The following is an 18,946-nucleotide window of genomic DNA, read 5'->3' as shown; positions in this document are numbered from 1 at the left end:
AGATCAGCATTTTTTTTTCAACTTACAGTCTTAGAGAATTGCTACAACTCTAAAAAGTTAAGTGACTTGTCCAGAGTCATACAGTCTCCAATGGTTTTTCTTGTTGTTATCATTATTATCAATAATAATAAACACTTGCATACATTCATGTAGCATGTTATAGGTTAAAAAGCATTTTTTGAGACTTGGTCTCCCAGTCTGGAAGTTCAGTGATCACCTGTGGGCCAGATGCCAATAATGGTGAGAACAAAAGCTTTGACCTGCTCCATTTCTGACCTAGGCCAATTCTAATCTCCTTAGTCTGGTAGTTCTTTCCCCCCAACTCCCTGGAGCTTACTATATTGGTGCCAGATTTAGTGTGGCATTAGTCCTACTGCAGCTCAGTAGTCCTGAGCTCAAGTGATCCACTAGCCTTAGTCTCTCCAGTAGCAAGGATTACAAGCATGCTAAAAAGCACTTTCCTCAGAAGGACCCGGTAGGGCATAAATATTATAATCACACTTTTATAGACGTCAAAACAATGGGGGCCTCCTTGAGGTTAAATCCTTTGCCTAGTGTGCATCTATCTAGTAAGTGGCAGCCCTGGGACTCCCATCCAGGTCTCCTGACTTCAAGCCCAATGTCCTTCCCACTAGGACACTTGAAGTGCTGTGGGCAAGGGCGAGCTGAACAATGTCTGCAGGCCCAACATCCCAGCTGGACAGAGCACAGCAGCTGCTTCCTCTGGGCTGAAAGCCACAATCAGTGTCAGCATCTCACTATCTCTAGGCTGTTTCCTCTTGAAGCACGCATCTCCCCCAGTGAGGTACCAGGTGGAGCCCATCAATGAGACAGGGGAGCGGGGTTTGATGTAGTTATCTTGATTTTTGGACAGAGCAGACTCAGGAAGGACTAGAAATCAGCCTGAGCTACATAATTACAAAGCCCCAGGACTGAGCTTGTTTAAAAATGTTAGGGGATAATAATCCCAAACATCACATTAACTCCAGTTCCATTACTGGGAACGGAAAAGAAAAAAAATTAACATATTTTACCAGTTCCCATAATTTGTGAGTGCCCACAAGATCAGTTTTGCCCATTTATGTTTTCATCCTAGGATAAGTTTCTTCAAGATAATGCAGCTAATTCCATGGTGATCCTGCTGGGGGCAAAGACAAGCAACTGAATTAATTTCTCGAAGGAGTATTAGAGTAAGTTGTATATTTCCTTTGTTTGCATTAAATTAAAATTGCAGATTCCCCTTCAAATGGAGCCATAGTTGTGTGAACTATGGTGCAGTCAATGTATATGAAAGAAAAGAGGAGATGGTGTGTAGTTGGAAGAAGATCAGAGCCTGATTCAGGAGCTCTGCCTCTAATGAGCTGTGTACAATCATTTGAAGTACATAGTCTAGATTCCTGGACAAGTGAGTTGAATCATTTAATTGTCAGGGTCTCTGTGAGCCTTGGTTTCATCACCTGTGAAAGTGGGACAAGAGTATTTGAAGTAATACTTCATGGGACTGTTGGGAGGAGAGCTGTGTTCACAAAGTCTATGACACTTCAAGGATTGGTGATTTAGCAGTGTGGGTACCTCCCTCCACTGAAGCAGACTGCAGCCCTTCTACAATTTAGAAGATGTTCTCCTAGAGCTATTGCAGCCAAAGATTCATCATCCCTAGGACAGCCTGGTGATGAGCCTCTCTGAGTGATGCTCTGAGAAATGACATACAGTCAGTCCGCCATCGATCCTGAAGTCAACAGGGCTCCAGCTAGAGAGGACCTGAAGACTTGCACTGTGCTGACACAGCCTCCAAAAACTCAGGGTAACCTCCACTCCACAATGAGGCATGCAGGGAAAACTATAAACTATGGAGCTCTTTCCTCAGGAGTACGGACAGGGTTGTGTTATTGTTTTTATTATTCAGTTGTTTCAGCCATGTCTTACTCTTTATTGACCCCATCTTGGATTTTCTTGGCAAAGAAAATTGCCATTTCCTTCTCCAGTTCATTGTACAGGTAAGGAAACTGAGGCAAATGGGGTTAAGTGACTTGCGTAGGGTCACACAACTAGTAAGTATCTAAGGCCAGATTTGGCACTCCATCCACTGTGCCACCTGGCCCTATAAGGTTAGGGACTCACCTATAATTTCAATGGTTTAGGGTGGTCCCAGATGAAAAAACTCCCTTCACCAATGCAGACAGACATCTTCTCTGAGACTTCTTATGAGCTCTAATTACTATTATAACAGTTTCTACCTAAGAATATTAATTAGACAAAAAAGTTTTAACTGTAAATCTATCTACAACACAGAAACTGTTACAGTTACAAACACTGTATTTTGATTGCTAAGTCCAGAATGCTACTTTGGTCTAAAGGATTCAACATTGTCATATGTTGTGAATCCAATCAGTCAACAATCACTTAGTGAGTGCCTACTATGTGCTAGGCACTCTGAGGACAGAAATAAGAACTAGTTCTATTGATTCATTAGCACAGGGGACCTCCCAGATGAGGAAAGCCCTCTCTACCAATGCGAGTTAGCACCTATAGTCATGGTGAGTTTCCCAGCATATGTCTGAGGCTTAACTTGAATTCGTGGATTCCTGGCTTCTAGGTTAATTCTCTAGCCACAACACCATGTTGCCTTTGTGAGCTGGAGATCCAAAGATAAAAAAGAAAAGAGAAAAAGCAGCCCCTGCCCTCAAGAAGCTTACAGGGAATGAAATAAATAAAGTAGAATGTCCCCAAATGTGGTCCCTGGGATATTTCTAGACAGCTCATGTACTTAAGATTGAAAAAGACCTTCGATGACTAGTATTCAGTGAAATAAACTGCTTTTTTCCAATCAGGACTGGGGCCTGGAACTGATCCACGATAGGATTGTCTCATAGGGTCAGGAAATTAATCATAATGTTAACTTTCATACAGTGCTTTCCATTTCTACTCACAAAGCTACCTCACCCATTCCTCGTGATAACTCTGGGAGGCATGTACAGCAAATATTATCCTTTCCACTTTACAAAGGCGGAACATGAGGGTGAGAGAGGTTGAGTGATTTCCCCATGTGCTTATAGATGGCCGAGATGGGGACTGAAGCAGGTCTTCTGCCTCAGTGGTTTTTTCCTTATACCCAGCTGGCTCCCTAAAGACAGGCTGAAGCAACACTTTGTGGAGGAAAGCAATTAACTAGCTATAGACTGTGGCCGTTGGGGGCCGGTGGGGGGTGAAGAGAAAGCCTTGTGTACTTTTTTTTAAGGCAAAAATTCAAAAAGCCCTTATGGCAAAATTACTCCCTTGGAGGTTAACGGGAATAAATCTATATGAAATAAATCTAATGTAAATTAAGGGGAAAGGGAGGGGGCACTAGCAGCTTGGGGAGGGAAATCAATAAAAGGCTTCTTGTAGAAAGTATTGATTGAGCAGAGTTTCAAGGAAACAAGGGTTCCTAAAATGGGGAGGGGAAAAGGGAGGGTGTCCCAGACATGGGAGACAGCCAGCATAAAAGCACGGAGATGGGAGATGGATGTGTGAGTAACGCCAAGCCGATCACCGTGGCTAGATGGCAGATTACGGGAAGGGGAGTAATGTATAATAGGAAAGGTGGTTTGGAGGCAGGAATGTGAATGGCTTTAAAAGCTAAGCATCAGAACTGCTGTTTGTTCCTTGAGGTAACAAGGAACCATTAGAGTTTATTAAGTAAGGGAATGGCGTGGTCATACTTTAGCTTTAGGAAATTCACTTTTGGAGGGAAAGGTTTGAGTCTTTGGGAGCTTTCCTAATTGTTCTTCCCAATGATTGCGGTAATCTAGGCAAGAGGCCTGGACTAGGGTGCTGGCCATGGGAGTGATAAAATGTAAAGAATGTAATTTATTTTCAAAAAGCCTCACAAATACATTTCAAAACCATCTTCAGCCACTTATTAATGCATGTGGCTCCTGTTAGACTATAAACTGTATGAGGTCAAGGACTACATTGGTTTCATCTTTGTCATTTTCAAGGCTAGCCTGAAGGATCATGGTGGTTGGTGACTACTGAGAACAAAGTGGATGGGTTCCAGGATAGGACAGATGCTAGTTATAACAAGAGGTCAAGAAGTCTAGCTTTGCCTCAGGGTAGAACCAACCTACAGAAATGTCAAGAGTGTGTTTCAGGCCCTTTATTCTGACAGTGAAATGGGTCAAGGGCAAGAGTAGAACTTTTCTTTCTCAAGGAAAAAGGAAGCAGAAGTATCTGGTAAAGAATGGGCAGGTCATCTGAGCTGACCCATGATATTTATAGGGGCTCAGAGAGGAAAGGGCCATCTTCTGCCAGGGTAACTTCCATAGAGTTATGAAAATTCAGACAGATTTATGAGAAGGAATATGAATGAGAGGAGGGTTCTCTTCTTTCAGTTAATGTAGCTGTCATATTTATCATATACAATTATCATACTCTGGTAGTGTTTTTTTCTATTTTGTTTTAGTTTGCATTCTCTTAGTAAATCTCTTATTGAATAACTAAATCTCTGTCTCACTTGAATTCTGTCTCCCACTCAATGCTTTTCTACTTACTGTTCTGCAAGCCTAGAATGCACTCCCCTCATCATTTCTGCCTTCTGACTTCCTCCAAGACACAGCTCAAATCCTCCCTTCTATAGGGGGAACCTTTTCTGGTTTACCTCTTCCTCCCAACAAAGGACCTTCCGTAGGAGATTACCTCCTATTTACACTATATATACCTTATATGTACACAGTTGTTTTCACATTGTCTCCCTCATTAGAATGTAAGCTCCTTGAGGGCAGGGACTAAGTTTTTCCCTTTCTTTTTATCCCTAGAATTTAACGCAATGCCTGGTACATAGCAGGGGCTTATATTGACTTACTAAAGGAATAAAGTATTTGTCTGCAAGTAGATCTCAAAAGTCAGGGAGAATCTGAATACCTTCAGAGTTTGATGGAAACAAGAGAGGAGCCTTCCACTCTACCCTTTTACAGGAAGGGAATGGTTTTTGTGCACGAGGTCAATCTTGGGTCCCTTCCTGGCAAACTGGAACCATGAAAACGAATGGCAGATAACTTGATAGAGAGCCAAGGAGCACCTGTCCCTAATACAGTTTCTATTGCTCTGCTTCCCTGAACTAAGGGAAGACAATTCACTTTAATTGGCAGAGCTGATGGGACGGGACAGACATCAATTATTAAGACTGACTCCATTGATCAAATCAGTCACCTGAAAACCCCCACAGATCCTTAATAGGGTAGTGGCCACCCCAGAGATACATTACCTACAGGAGAGCAAGAATAGATGTTTAGTCTCCATACTAATGAGATATATTTCTAACCATCACTCACCAGGAGAAATTCTCATTGAAGGTTAAAAAATTAATTGATGGTAGGGACCAACTTAAATAAATGGAGCACAGAAAGAACAAAATCAGCCAGATCCGTGTAGATGCCCATATATAAAGGGTCATGCAAAGACTTTCATTTTAAAGAAAGGCGTCCAAGATTTTCAGACTGATGTTTTCCTTCTGTGGATAAATCTTTTCTGATTGGATTTTTTTTTCCTAGGCTCTCTCCCATCTTTGTCTTTGTATCTCTGAGACGCAGATCTGCTCCTTTGAAGAATGCCCAATTAAACAGATGTATGGAACGCCTTCATTCATGGATGATACAAGTCCCTTAAGGCTAAAAACCAGTTGAAATGATCTATTTCTAAACCAACTTCTCTCCAAAAGAAACCTATTTCCTTCCTAATTTAGCATAAAATTATGCAGGTAGGTGCTATGACATTTGTTTTCCCTTTGAAATCTACACCTGTGATTTCAACACCAGTATTTTTCCATGTTTTAAAATGCTTTACTGATTCTCTTTAAAACATATCTATGACTCCCCACTAATCCACTTCCCTGATCTCAGTAGAAACCATCCCTTGTATCAAATATGTATAGTCGAGCAAAATAAATCGATGCATTGAGGCAACAGAAACAGCTAGATGGCACAGTGGAGAGATAGATAGGCATACTAGGCCTGAAGTCAGGAAGACCTAAGTTTAAATACAGCCTCAGAGGCTTCCTCATTTGTGACCTTGGGCAAGTCACTTAACTCCTGTCTGCCTCAGTTTCCTCAACTGTAAAATGGAGATAATACTAGCACTTACCTCCCAGGGTTGTTGTAAGAACTTAACATCATACCTGGTACATATTAGGCACTTAATAAACTGTTATTCCCTTCTCCTACCTTGGACAGTCACATTTAAAAACATCTATTTCATTCTATACCTCTAGTCAGACACCATTCGACCAACAGGTAGAAACCTATCTATTTTCATCTATGTTATAGCAGCCCTTCCCCAAGTTTTGATGGTGTAAAGTCCTGTCATTTTAAGTGTCTGTCTCACACAGATTATAATCACACTTATAGAAGATATGTGGGAAGGTAAGCATTTGACTGAGAAGGAAGCAGAGATTTTTCTTTTCCTTCTGTGTCCCCCATAGGACGATGTCTTAATTTTCTAACACAGGGATAGAACTGTTTAAAAGACTGGGTCAGAGCAGCCAAGAAGGCATTTGTTGGAAGTTAAAGGCTTAATGGGATGTTGGCAGCTATCTATCACTTGGGCTAAGCCCTCAGAGAGGAGGGAAGGGGAAAGAAGGGAGAAGGAGATCTCTGCCAGCAGTGGCTGCCTGGAGCAATCTTTACCCCCGTTGGACATTCCTTACCCTACCTCAACTCCATTTTAGCAGCTATATGTCATCTTTTTAAAGAGGGGAAGGATGTGGGCAAAAAGACTGACACCTGATCTTTTGATATCCGGAAATAGCTATTTCTTACAAAGACACAGAAATACTTCACATTGTATCAAGTATACAATGATAACGTAGTTACCTATATTGGTTACTACTAACCATAGAAAGCAAGGTCATGCAGAAGATATAGAGTTGGATCTAGAATCAGGAAGACCAGTGTTCAGATCCAGCCTCAGACACTTACTAGCTGTGAGACCCTCGGTAAGTCACTTAACTTCTATCTGCCTCAGTTTCCTCATATGTAAAATAGAGATAATAATAGTACCCATCTCCCAGGGTTGTTGCCAGGATCATATGAGGTAACATTTGTAAAATGCTTTCCCTTGCCAATCTTAAAGCATTTTATAATTGCTATTATGATTATTATCAACCATCTATAGCTCAGTTTAATTCAAGATGAAATTAAGTCTCTACTATGTTCATTTTGAGAGATTTAAGAACACTAATCAACTCCATGACCAGTTGTGATTCCAAAGGACCAATGATGAAGAATACTACTGTCACACCAATGTCACTTGCAGCTGCTGTGGAGGTGTAAGTCCAATAACACCAGCACACAGGAGGGCTGCTAGCACAGATTCTTTGATCTGTTTTTCTGAAAGAAAGCAACTTAAAAGGGTTTACAATCTCACTTTAATTTAATATACCATAGCAACAATTCAGCTAGCAGCTGTTGTGGGGTGTAAGACCCAACAAGACAAGCAACAAGAGCTGCCAGCACAGGTTCTTTTGATCTGCTTTGCCAAGGAAAGTAACTTTAAGAGGTTAACAATCTTACTTTAATCCAATATACAAATATAACTCACTTAGTTCAGGAGGAAGAGCCAGCAACCTGAACTTCAGAGCAAAAACAAACAAATTACAAACATACACAATATAAACAGACCCATTACAAATTCATAGTTACCAGGAAAGCATCAACATCTGGATTTTCAAGCCAGGGAGCTCTTAAAATGGCTGCCCAGAGTCTCACGCCACTCACCACTCTTCCAGTGACTGAGAGCCCTCAAGGGAAGAAGCCAACCTCTTGAGTTTATATATTCTGTTCAGGGTCAAAACAACATGTGACTCACCCACATGACCTAAAAGCATCACAAACACGTGACTTAAATCCATGTGGCCTAGGCTTTCCCTTGAGGCAAGGAGGTCATCAAAGACTCCTAATTTAATCAAAGAAACAAAGGCCAGACTCTTCAAGGGCACTTGATTAAATAAGTGCTAAAAGAAAAAACAGTAAAAAAAAAAAAGTCCCACCTTAATTACCAATACGTATATCATTCACTTAGTTCTGGGGAAAAAGTCAGCACTCTGAACTTCACAACCAAAAGTGATACTCCCATAGTCACCAGAAAGAAGCACCAACATCTGGGTTTTTCAAAGCCAGGGGGCTCCTTAACAGCTACCCAGAGTCTCATCTGGCTACATCACACGAACACTCTTCCCATGAGTAAATCACAAAGCAAAATTTTAACCTCAGAGTATATATTCACTTCTTTAGTGTCAGAGGGCATCTCAAACCTCCAGCTCTGCTGCTCTTTCTATGCCACCCATTCCTGTTCCACTCATTCAGCAAGCTCCTCCCTCCACAGGTTTCATGTAACTTAGACTTCCACGTGACTTAAGCAGGGCACATGGGCCTATTGATGGGTGAGAAAGATCTTCAAATCAAGCAAAAATACATCCACAATACAAATACCCACCTCCTGACCAAGAGAAGATGGACTAAATATGCAGAATATAACATATTTTTTGATATGGTCAACATGAGAATCTGTTTTGCATAAATATGCTTATTTGTTAAAAATATTTTTTCTCTGTTTTCATTGGGAGAAGGGAAGTAGGAGGGAAAAACGAAACTTGATAACGTTTTGAAATAGTTTTTTTAAAGTAACAGTGTTCAAGACATTATACTAGGCGCTGGGAATATATAGACCAAGAGTTATTTTCTTGATGCCATGGACCCCCTTTAGCAGGGGCAGCTAGGTGGTGCAGTGAATAGAGTTGGGCCTGGAGTCAGGAAGATTTATCTTCCAGAATTAAAATCTGGAATTCAAATCTCAGATTTGTGTGACCCCAGGTAAGTCACTTAACCTTGTTTTCCTCAATTTCCTCATCCATAAAATGAGCTGGAGAAGGAAAAGGCAAATTACTCTAGTATCTTTGCCAAGAAAACCCCAAATGGGGTCACGAATAGTTGGACACAACTGAAATGACTGAACAACAACAACCATTTCGCAGTGTGCTGAAGTCTATATACACCTCAGAATTATATTAAATATTTGAAGGCATGATTAAATTTCAGGTAGAGATTAATGAAAACAAAGATGTAATTTTTCCCATCCAAATTCACAACCCCCCTTAAATGTACCTGCAGACTTCTTGGGAGTCTCTGGACCCCAGGTTAAGAACCCTTTACATTGACAAAGAAAAGTGCTTGCCTTCCAAGAGTATATGTTCTACTGGGTGACCCATGTATATAGATAAGTCTATTAAAAGGTATAAAATGATGGAGATAAAAGAAATCCAATCAAAATGCTCCAGGAATACCATGGAAGGAGAAAGTATCAATGCCCAGGATGATGAGGTAAGGCTTCATGGAGGAGAAAGCACCTGAATTGAACCTTGAAGGAAGGTCAGGATAGTGGAGATGAGGCAAGTGTGTGCTCCAGGCATGGGATTAACGTACAGAGGAAAGAGATGGAATGTCAATTTCAATGGACTGACATAATATAGTTTGGCTAGCATAAAGAGTGGATTAATGTGAAATAAGGCTGGAAAGACAGGCTGAAGACAGACTGCACAACTAGATATGGTGGGCAAGCTTGTACATACTCAGATCTCTAATCCTCTCAATTGGGATTAGGACCAGAGCTCCAAGGCTGAGTGGATTAACTTCTCCTGGGACTAGAACCAAGATTCCAGAAGCCCTAGGTGCAGAGGTCCAACTCTGAGATCTAGTGTGGAGGGTGCCTGATTCAGGTGGGAAGGAAAAGGTCATGGGTGATGGGCAGATGGTAAAATGGCTTGATTAGATGGTTGGATAGGATATGAAACTGAAGCATGATCTTCAGGGAGGAATAAAAGAATTGCCTTGTTATGATGAGAGTCCAGTTGAATTTGTAGTGGTCAGCATGGTTTTATGACTTCCTCCAGCTCTGTTCAGGAACCAGGAGTAGGAAGAGCAAAAGATGGGAGTAATGCAGGGCTGGGGTTTAGCGATGGTTGAATGGCTATAGGCTAAGGGACCAAAGGATTTGAGAGTTGATGACAGTATAAAGTTGGATGGGTTAATTATGGGATCAAGATTAAGAAAGGAGGAAGGCTTTAAAAAATGTGATTCAATAGAGCACAATGTCATCTTAAGGTCTCTGCTCAGATGTGTCTCCCATAAGTATGTCAAAATCTTAGAGGATTCCCAGAATAACTTTTAAAAGAATTCTACTACAAAAAGTGTAATAAGTTATTTACATCAGTTAAATAGTCTTAATTTAAACTTTCCTAGGAAATGATGATGGTCTGTGTCAGTGTCTGTACTTTCATTCACATCTCATTTTTCCATCAAAAAGTTTTTTTTTTCAATAGGTCAGTTTCTAGTTACCTCAAAGCAACTACTTCATGTTTTTATTCTTCTAGTTTACTATTGATTTTTATCTCTGCTCTAAGAAGCAGATATTCAACTGTATATGGAGAGTGAATTTAAAAGTGACTTCCTCATAAGTAACTAGTCATTTTCCATTTGTTAGAGTATAATCAATTTCATTTTTTATGTTACTCAGTGCTTGTCATGTCTAGTAGCTGCTGGTTCTCTCTCTCTCTCTCTCTCTCTCTCTCTCTCTCTCTCTCTCTCTCTCTCTCTCTCTCTCTCTCTCTCTCTCCCTCTCTTCCTCTCTCCCTCCCTTTCTCTTCTTTCTTTCTCCCTCTTCCCACTGTCCTCTTTTTACTATTGACTCCAAAAATATTATTTAAGTTGCTTTGCAGAGTGATTTCCTGGACAGAGGCTAAGTGATGACAACTTGATCCCTTTGCCCAGCTCCAATCCACAGGTCCCCTCTTAAATCTCCTGCCCTTGGTGGTCATCTTATGCATGGGGCTGACTGTGGTGGGGGAGCCCATCAGACTCTAGCCCTCTCATCTCTGCTGCTCTGGAGGAAAGAGCCTGAAGACAGACTGGACAACTAGTAGATAATAGTGGGCAAGCTTGCACACATTCAGATCTCCAATCACCTCAATTGGGCTTAGGTTTATGCTTAGAGATGGAATCTTAAATCAGCCCCTTCCAGTCTTGAGCCTTAGCTGCTCTGAGATGAGCAAACGACTGAAGCATTGGCTTTAGGGACCTTTAATAAGAACCTCTCTGAGAAAGGGACATGGGGTGAGCTTTCCTGAATCCTAGTGGTCTGACTGCAGGAGGGGACTCCAATGGAAAGTTTACTATGAATCTATAGTAGAAATAGGGGCCCAGTGCTTCTGAGGTAGTCACTAGGCGGAGCACCAAAGGGGAAAGTCTGGTATTCCTACCTGTGCTAACCCTCCTCTTATAGAAAGCGATCTTTCTTTATGAGACTTTTGGATGGTCTACAAGCCTTTGGTCTCATTTTTCACTCCTGAACTCTGATGTCCAATATGGTTTTTGCCATCCTCTCTTAAGACAACCTTTGCACATTAAAGTCACACTGGGTGCTAAGTTTATGTTGAACTAACGTGAAGGATTTCAATCAAGTTCTCCAAAAAATGTTCTCACTTCCTTATTCTGGGCTACAGATGTTGATACATAAGGATCAATCAGCTTCACAGTGCTCTTTTTTCAAGTGCTTTTCACCATAATAAGAGATGACCAAATTATTATGAGATGATGCTTCTTCTTGTCTTCACATGGACAATATAAAGTAAATTCTGTAGATGTCTTTATTTGGTTCTCCAAGAAGACTCAAAAACCATCCTTCCATTGAGCCCCGATCTGTTTGGATCTTCTAGTTTCATTTATAGCAAGAATGTGAAGATTGATATGATTTCATTCTCCTGCTAGTATGTACTCTGATTCATTGATCGTTGGACGAGGATCTCATTTTCAGAGAAACCAGCCGTTAACTTCATGTTTATAGGTGGTCTAAAAATGTGTGATTATCTGCATCATCTTTCCACCATTCCTGCGGAAGTGATGGGAGGCCACACTGGACTGAGAGCGACTATTTTTCTTTGTTTAATGGGCTGACATAGCCAAAGAATTCATCACCAAGGGAACAACCTACTAGTGATAAGAGTCCCCATAATTAGGCAGTTCCTCTGAAGGCAGACCTAACCTAACATGGGGCTCATATTTATCCTTCCATACAAACAGCTGCAACAGCAGACCATGCTAACACAGCCGACTATGTTGTTTGTTGTTCATCCTTCATTTTTTGAAGAGGGCCAATGACATCATGGCAGCTTCACATTCTATTCATCCATCCACCTAGGCCATCTTACTCTCTGTATACCCTCTCACCATCTGTATACCCTCTCACCCTCTACCTTCCTTAGCTTTTCACCTCCCCAGAACAAAACACCCCTCCCTAGTTACCACACTCATCTATCAACTGTAAGCTCCTTGAAAGCAGGAAGTATTCTCTTTTTTTAAAAAAAAAATTGTATCCCCAGCAGTCAGCAGAGTTTTTGGCAAAGTAAGCACCTAATAGCTTTCATTCAACAAACAATAAGCACAGTAAAATACTATATTCTTCAATTTTCAATGTGTCTGTAAAAATTATATCTGATATGGCATATTATTTTGCAAAAGCCCTTTTCATATCTTTAGCAATGACGTCTTGGTATGTGTATAGTTTATTCTCATACAGACTTGGTAAAGATGGGAAGTAGGCATATAGAAAGGCCACCTCGTTGTTGTTATTGTTAATAAGGATAAAGCCCACAATTTTTAAGTGTTTAGTCATCTTCCTTCCTCCAGTTATTTTCAAAATTGATGTCTCAAAACTGTCTTGCCCCCTGTGCTTGGCATAGTCTTGGCATATATACTTGGCATTGTCCAGAGGTCAGCAAACAACTGCTAAGGGCTCAGCCCATAAGTTAAGAATGGTTTTTACTTTTTGAATACACTAAAACTTTATCTTTAAATGTCAAAAACGTTCTTAGCTCACCAGCAGCAAGCCAAAGAATCTGCAGACCCCTGGTCTATTCCATCAACTTCCAGTCTATTTGTTTTGTTTTTTAGTCCTATTTCCGTTCTCCCAAGCAGCACGCTGAAGTCTGTGACTAGAGTTCAAACATAGCACGTGGTGAGAGTGAGTCACCTGCAGCACCTCAACAGTGAAGAATCATCTAGTAGAAGTAAAGTCTATCATCAGAGACACATGGGCCTGTCATACATCAAGAGCGAGGAATAACCGACGGACAGCCCCAGTGCTCCACTCGCATCCACCTGAAATCAAGAGATCTTGAGGGAGGCTACAGCATATCTGGTCTACCCCTTGTGACAGGATTACGGGAAGGCACGGACAAGACTCAAACAGGTTGGGAAGACATGGATCAGTTGAAATCCAAACATCTGGAGAGATCATTGTTCCATAAAAGTATCAAAGAAATAAAGGATGAATTAAAAAAGACAGACTTCAACAAAGAAGATTTAACTCTTCTCTCAATGAGTAAAATCTCTCATTTATCTTTGTGTCTTCAATACTTCTTAGCACATAGGAGGTAATTAAAGTGTACTGAGTGACAGAATGATTGTATGAATAACAAAATTACTGCCAATTAAATTAGCAAATGAATTACATTTATTCTAGGAAAAAACCTTAGACTCAGACCCCTAACCATTTTTATATAGATTAGGCAAGTTTTTAAGAATGATTCTTTGGCAATTTTTGGAAGCATGTGCGTGACAAGTAGATGGAAAACCACCTTATAATAATAGCTGAAGCTATTCCCCGTCCCCACCCTGCACCCCCACATTTACATAGTGCTTCATGCTCGTAATGACCCTCTGAGCTATGGAGGCCATGTACTGTCATTGCCGTTTTTGAGAGGTGGTCCCTGAGGTTCAGAGAGTAAAGGGAGTTTTCTATGGTACTTGGGGACACAGCAGCAGAGCAGGGTCTCAAACCGAGGTCTCTTGACACCTAACCCAATGCATGGTATTTACTATGTTACAATGCCTGCTTCTTTTAATGAAATTGGAAGGGGGACAGGGTGGAGAATAAGAATTGCCAATCAAAACAATCCTATTTAAACTCAAGCACCTCAGGGAGATCCAATCAGTCCTCTCCACTCCTCCCGGCACAGAATCCACAACAGAGGAATCTAAACATTCCTGGTGACTTTAAGATACAATGTGAGAATGACCATCATCATCCTTATGTCTCCAGGCAGTTGCTTTCGGAAGATGCAAAGCTCTCTGTAGCTTCCTAAACTACTGAATATTACATAGAACTTTAGTGATGATATAGAAATAGAGTTTGGAATGGAGAATTACAAGTAAGGAAATACAATAGGAAAGCACCGGGCATCTTTCCTTCATTGCTACCACTTGTCTGAAGGTGTCTTCCTGGGGCCATAGCCTTCCCCTATCAGGGGTGGGGAACCTGCGGCCTTGAGGGTACATGTGGCTAGCTACATGTAGCCTCAAGGCCGCAGGCTCCCCATCTCTGCCAGCTCCTTTATTCATTTCAACTGTGAATCATCAGAACACTCTGCAGCCAATTGATGTAAGTACCTCAGAATTAACTTTACTCCAGGTGTGAGTATTTTCCAAGGAAAAAACTCCATCTAGGTCAAGAATTACAGGGACATAGAAGAGCTGTATGGCAGGAAACGTGATCATTCCTTCTGGTCTCTCTGTCACTCAAGTCCAGGTCATTCCAAACTCCCTGGAAATCTGGCTCATCGTTTCTTACACACCTACTATGTGCAGGACATTGTTAGGTGCTGGAGATTCCAAGAAAGCTATAACACAGACTCTGCTTTCAAGTTGCTAAGACCAGCATCTAGATTGTTTAATGGAAAGAGCACTGTGTCTGGAGCCAGGAAGCCATGAGCTAGCATTCTGCCTCAGGCACGCATTCCCTGTATAACCCTAGGCAAGTCACTTGTCCTCTCTCAGCCTGAGTTTCCTTTTCTGTGAAATACAGATAATAACATCACCTACCTCACAAGGAGAATCAAATAAGATAGTTTTTGTAAAACATAATGCAAACCTAAAAGCATTTTATAAATTTTAGTTATTATGATGGGCATTTTTCCCAGGTGCTTTCAATTTCAACCCCCAACCTAAGCTAGAAGTGCCTCCCCTAACTCTCTTGTAACTGAGAAAGCTGCTGTCTCCTTGGTTCCAGTGAGTCCTAACTCCATTTCTGGCCAAACTGCACCCCACGAAGCATCCTGATTTTCCAGCTCATACTCCCAATCTCCATTTCCCCAACCACTACAGAAATATCTCATCTTATTTATTCCTATTCCTTCCCTCTCTTACCTTAGTGCTTGGCGTTCCCCAAAGCAATGTCTGAGTTCCCTTCTTCGGTCCTGTGGGCCCTCCCCTCCCCTCCAGTTTTATTCTCTAATTAGCCCATAGCATTTAAGTGTTTGCACAGCTGTATAGTTGTTTCTATAAAATCACAGAGGTGAAAGACATAGAGGAATTTGTACCTGTTTGACCTAGGATTTCAAGAGACAAGACACTCAAGTGACCTAACTACAGATATTAGTCTGTAGTGAATGCTGAAAAGTATGTGTGTGCGTGCACACATGTACAGAGAATATATGTATATATGAATGTATATATGTATATATGTGAATATTAGCTAGTATTTATGTAGCACTTTAAGGCTTGCAAAATGCTTTACATATATTCACTCATTTGATTCTCATAACTCTGGGAGGCAGGTACTTATTATGATTCCCATTTTACAGATAAGGGCACTGAGGCAGTTAAAGCTTAAATGACTTGCCCAAGTCACAGAGCTAGTAAATATCTGAGGCTGGATTTAAACTCAGATCTTCCTGATTCTAGGCCCACTGCTCTAGCTTCTGAGCCACGAGCTGTTCCCACATAGAGAGTCAACCTCATTGCCACCCTAGTCCCAGAATTAGTTCTATTTTGAAGGGATAAAGTAACAGTCCCAGGAAAGTAGCTTTCCCCAGAATTCTGCAGGCTGGTACACAGAATTAAAGGATCACTGAATCTCTGAGTTGGAAGCGACTTCAGGGGGTCTCCAAGACCAATCTATACCTGAACAAGATTTCTTTTCTAACACCCCTGATAAGTGGCTATCCAACCTTATTTCAAAGAGCTCTGGTGAAGGGCAACTGACTACCTCCTGAAGGAGTCAATCACACTTTTTGATGGTGTTCATGGTTAGAAGGGGCCTCTAGGTGGCACAGTGGGTAGAGCATTGGGCTTGAAATCAAGAAAACTCATTTCCTGAGTTCAAATCTGACCTCAGATACTTACTAGCTGTAGGACCCTGAGCAAGTCACTTAACCCTATTTATCTCAGTTTCCTCATCTGTAAAATGAGCTAGAGAAGGAAATGGCAAACCACTCCAGTATCTTTGCCAAGAAAACCTCAAAAGGGATCATAAAGAGTCAGACACAACTGTACAAAATCAAAATTTTCAAAAAGTACTTCCTCACATCAAGCCTACATCATCTTTTTAACTTTCAACACTTTACTTCCAGTTCTATCTCCTAGAGCCAAGTAGAACAAGTCTATTTCCTCTTCCATGTGGATAGTCCTGAAATATTGGAAGCCAGCTATCATGTATATTCCCCCAGTCTGTCTTCTCTTCTCTAGGCTACATCCTGAATTCTTTTAAGTAGCCCTCATATGTTATGAGCTAGGGTCTTTCATGATACGAGATGTCTTTTTTTCTAGGATACTGTCTAGCTAATCAATGTCCTTCCTACAAGATAGTGACTAGAACTGAAGATTATATCCCCGGTGTGGTTTGTCCAGGGGAGGTCACTGCAGCAGCAGGATCACATTCTTATTTCTGGATACTCTGCCTCTCTTAATGTATTTTAAGATGGCAACAGCATTTTGGCTGTTGTATCACATGGTTGACACATTTTGAATTTGCTATCTGGTAAGACCTTCAGATCTTTTTCAGACAGATGACTATTTAGTGATATCTCTCCCATCTTGTAACTTATGAAGTTGATTTTTTTAACCCAATTGTAAGACCAAAATTTATCCCTATTAAAACTTACCACATTCAATTCTACCCAGTGTTCTAGTCTATCAAGAAGCTTTTGGATTCTGTCTTTCATACAATGTGTTAACAATCCTTTGGAGCTTTGTGTCATCTGCAGATTTGAAAATCATGCCATCTATGACTTTAATCCAAATCAATGATTAAAATATTTAACGGTACAGGACCTAGCACAGATCCTTGAGGTACTCCATTGCAGACCTTCCAGGAGGTCCGAATAGCTCAGTGTGGTTAGCTCAATGGATGGCTTTATATTTAGAGAGGCAAAAGGGAGCTGTAGTCCTTTACAGTCACACTAAACCATGGCAAATGAACCCCCTTCTACCTCTGAATATATCAATCCTGTGAACAGGCTAGATAAAGTTAAACACAGGGGCTGGGAGAATTCCTTTGCTGTCAGGGGCTGCATTTAATGGACCCATCAGTCATTCAGCCTATTTCTGTCTACAAGTTCACCCTCCTCCCTGACCTAACTAGACTACATCAGTCATCTGATCCAATATCCCACCCAGTGCAGAAATCCTTTAAACAACATCATTGATGTATAGTTATTGAGTTTCTACTTAAACATTTCCGCAGACACACTGCTTACAGCTTGTGGAAACGGTCTATCCCTGTCTCATTGTTGGACAGCTCTAGATGCTACGAAGATCTTGCTTCAACATACATATTTGAAATCTACCACTTTGCAAGCCCGCCACCCTGGCCCCCAGCCTACTTTTGCTTCTTCTTCTTAAAGCTTTCCATCTTTACCATCAACTCTCTCCCTAAACCTTTGTAACCTGGACTTCTATCCCTACCAATGCAGTGGGAGCTGCTCTCCAAGGGTGACAATGACCTTGGCATTGCCAAATCTAGTTGATCTGGGTTATCCTAGTTCTCATTTACCTTGACTCACCCACAACCTTTGACACCGTTGAACAACTCTTTCTTCAAGACACCTTTACCTTCTGTCGATTTCAGCATCATCTAGTTCTTTCTCCTACTTCTTTAAATACTCCAAACACCTAGCTGTTAACTATGTGCAATGAAGTATGCTAGGTACTGGAAGAGATGTAGAACTAAAGAAAGCATGACTCTGGCCCTCGAAGAGCTCAGGTCTTTTTCACATGAATTTTAGTCAGGTCATGTTTTTCCCATAGTATGTTTAGGAAATTGATTTTTTTAACCTAAATGCAAGATTTTACGTCCATTGCCATTTAATTTCATCTTATTGGCTTTGACTCAGCATTTCAGTCTGTCGAGATCATTTCAAATCTCAGTTCTGTCATCTATCATATTAATTATCCCTCTTAGTTTAGTGGCACCCACAAATTTGATAAGCATACTTCTATGTCTTCCTCTGTGTCACTGATAAAACTAATTTCAATTAAGAGAAAGCATATGTATGTACATATACATGCATGTGTAGTATATGTGTATATATGTGTGTATATATTTGAATATAAAGTGTCCATACATGCACATGTGTGTTTGTGTCTCTAGCTACATATATATATGAATTAAATATGTGTGTATATATATTGTGAGATACATGGATATATATACACATACATATATCATTCCAGTCCACATGCATAAAGATATATTGCTTCAGTTCACAGTATCTATCATATTTTTTGAGGCAATTGGAGTTAAGTGATCTTCCCAGGGTCAGCTAGTAAGTGTCGGAGGCTGGATTTGAAATCAGGTCTTCCTGACTTCAGGCCTGGGTCTCTATTCACTGAATTACCTAGCACCCCATTGAAAAATATCTCATACTATCTTTATGAATGAAATGTAATGAAGTCTCTTGTAACTTTGAAATTCTGTGATTCTAAAACCAACATCTACCTCCATCTTTTCTGATGCTCTGCTTTGCACAGTTAGGTCGATTCGTGCTGACTAAATGACCAAAGAATAGTTATTAATGTGTCAGAGTCAACTTGAAGGCAGGTCTCTAGGGAAATGTTCTAGAAATTTGTCCTTGGCCCTGCAT

This window comes from Trichosurus vulpecula, chromosome 9, assembly GCF_011100635.1.
Source record: "Trichosurus vulpecula isolate mTriVul1 chromosome 9, mTriVul1.pri, whole genome shotgun sequence".
NCBI lineage: Eukaryota > Metazoa > Chordata > Mammalia > Diprotodontia > Phalangeridae > Trichosurus > Trichosurus vulpecula.
The sequence above is the reverse complement of the archived record's forward strand: the minus strand, read 5'-3'. Positions refer to the sequence as shown.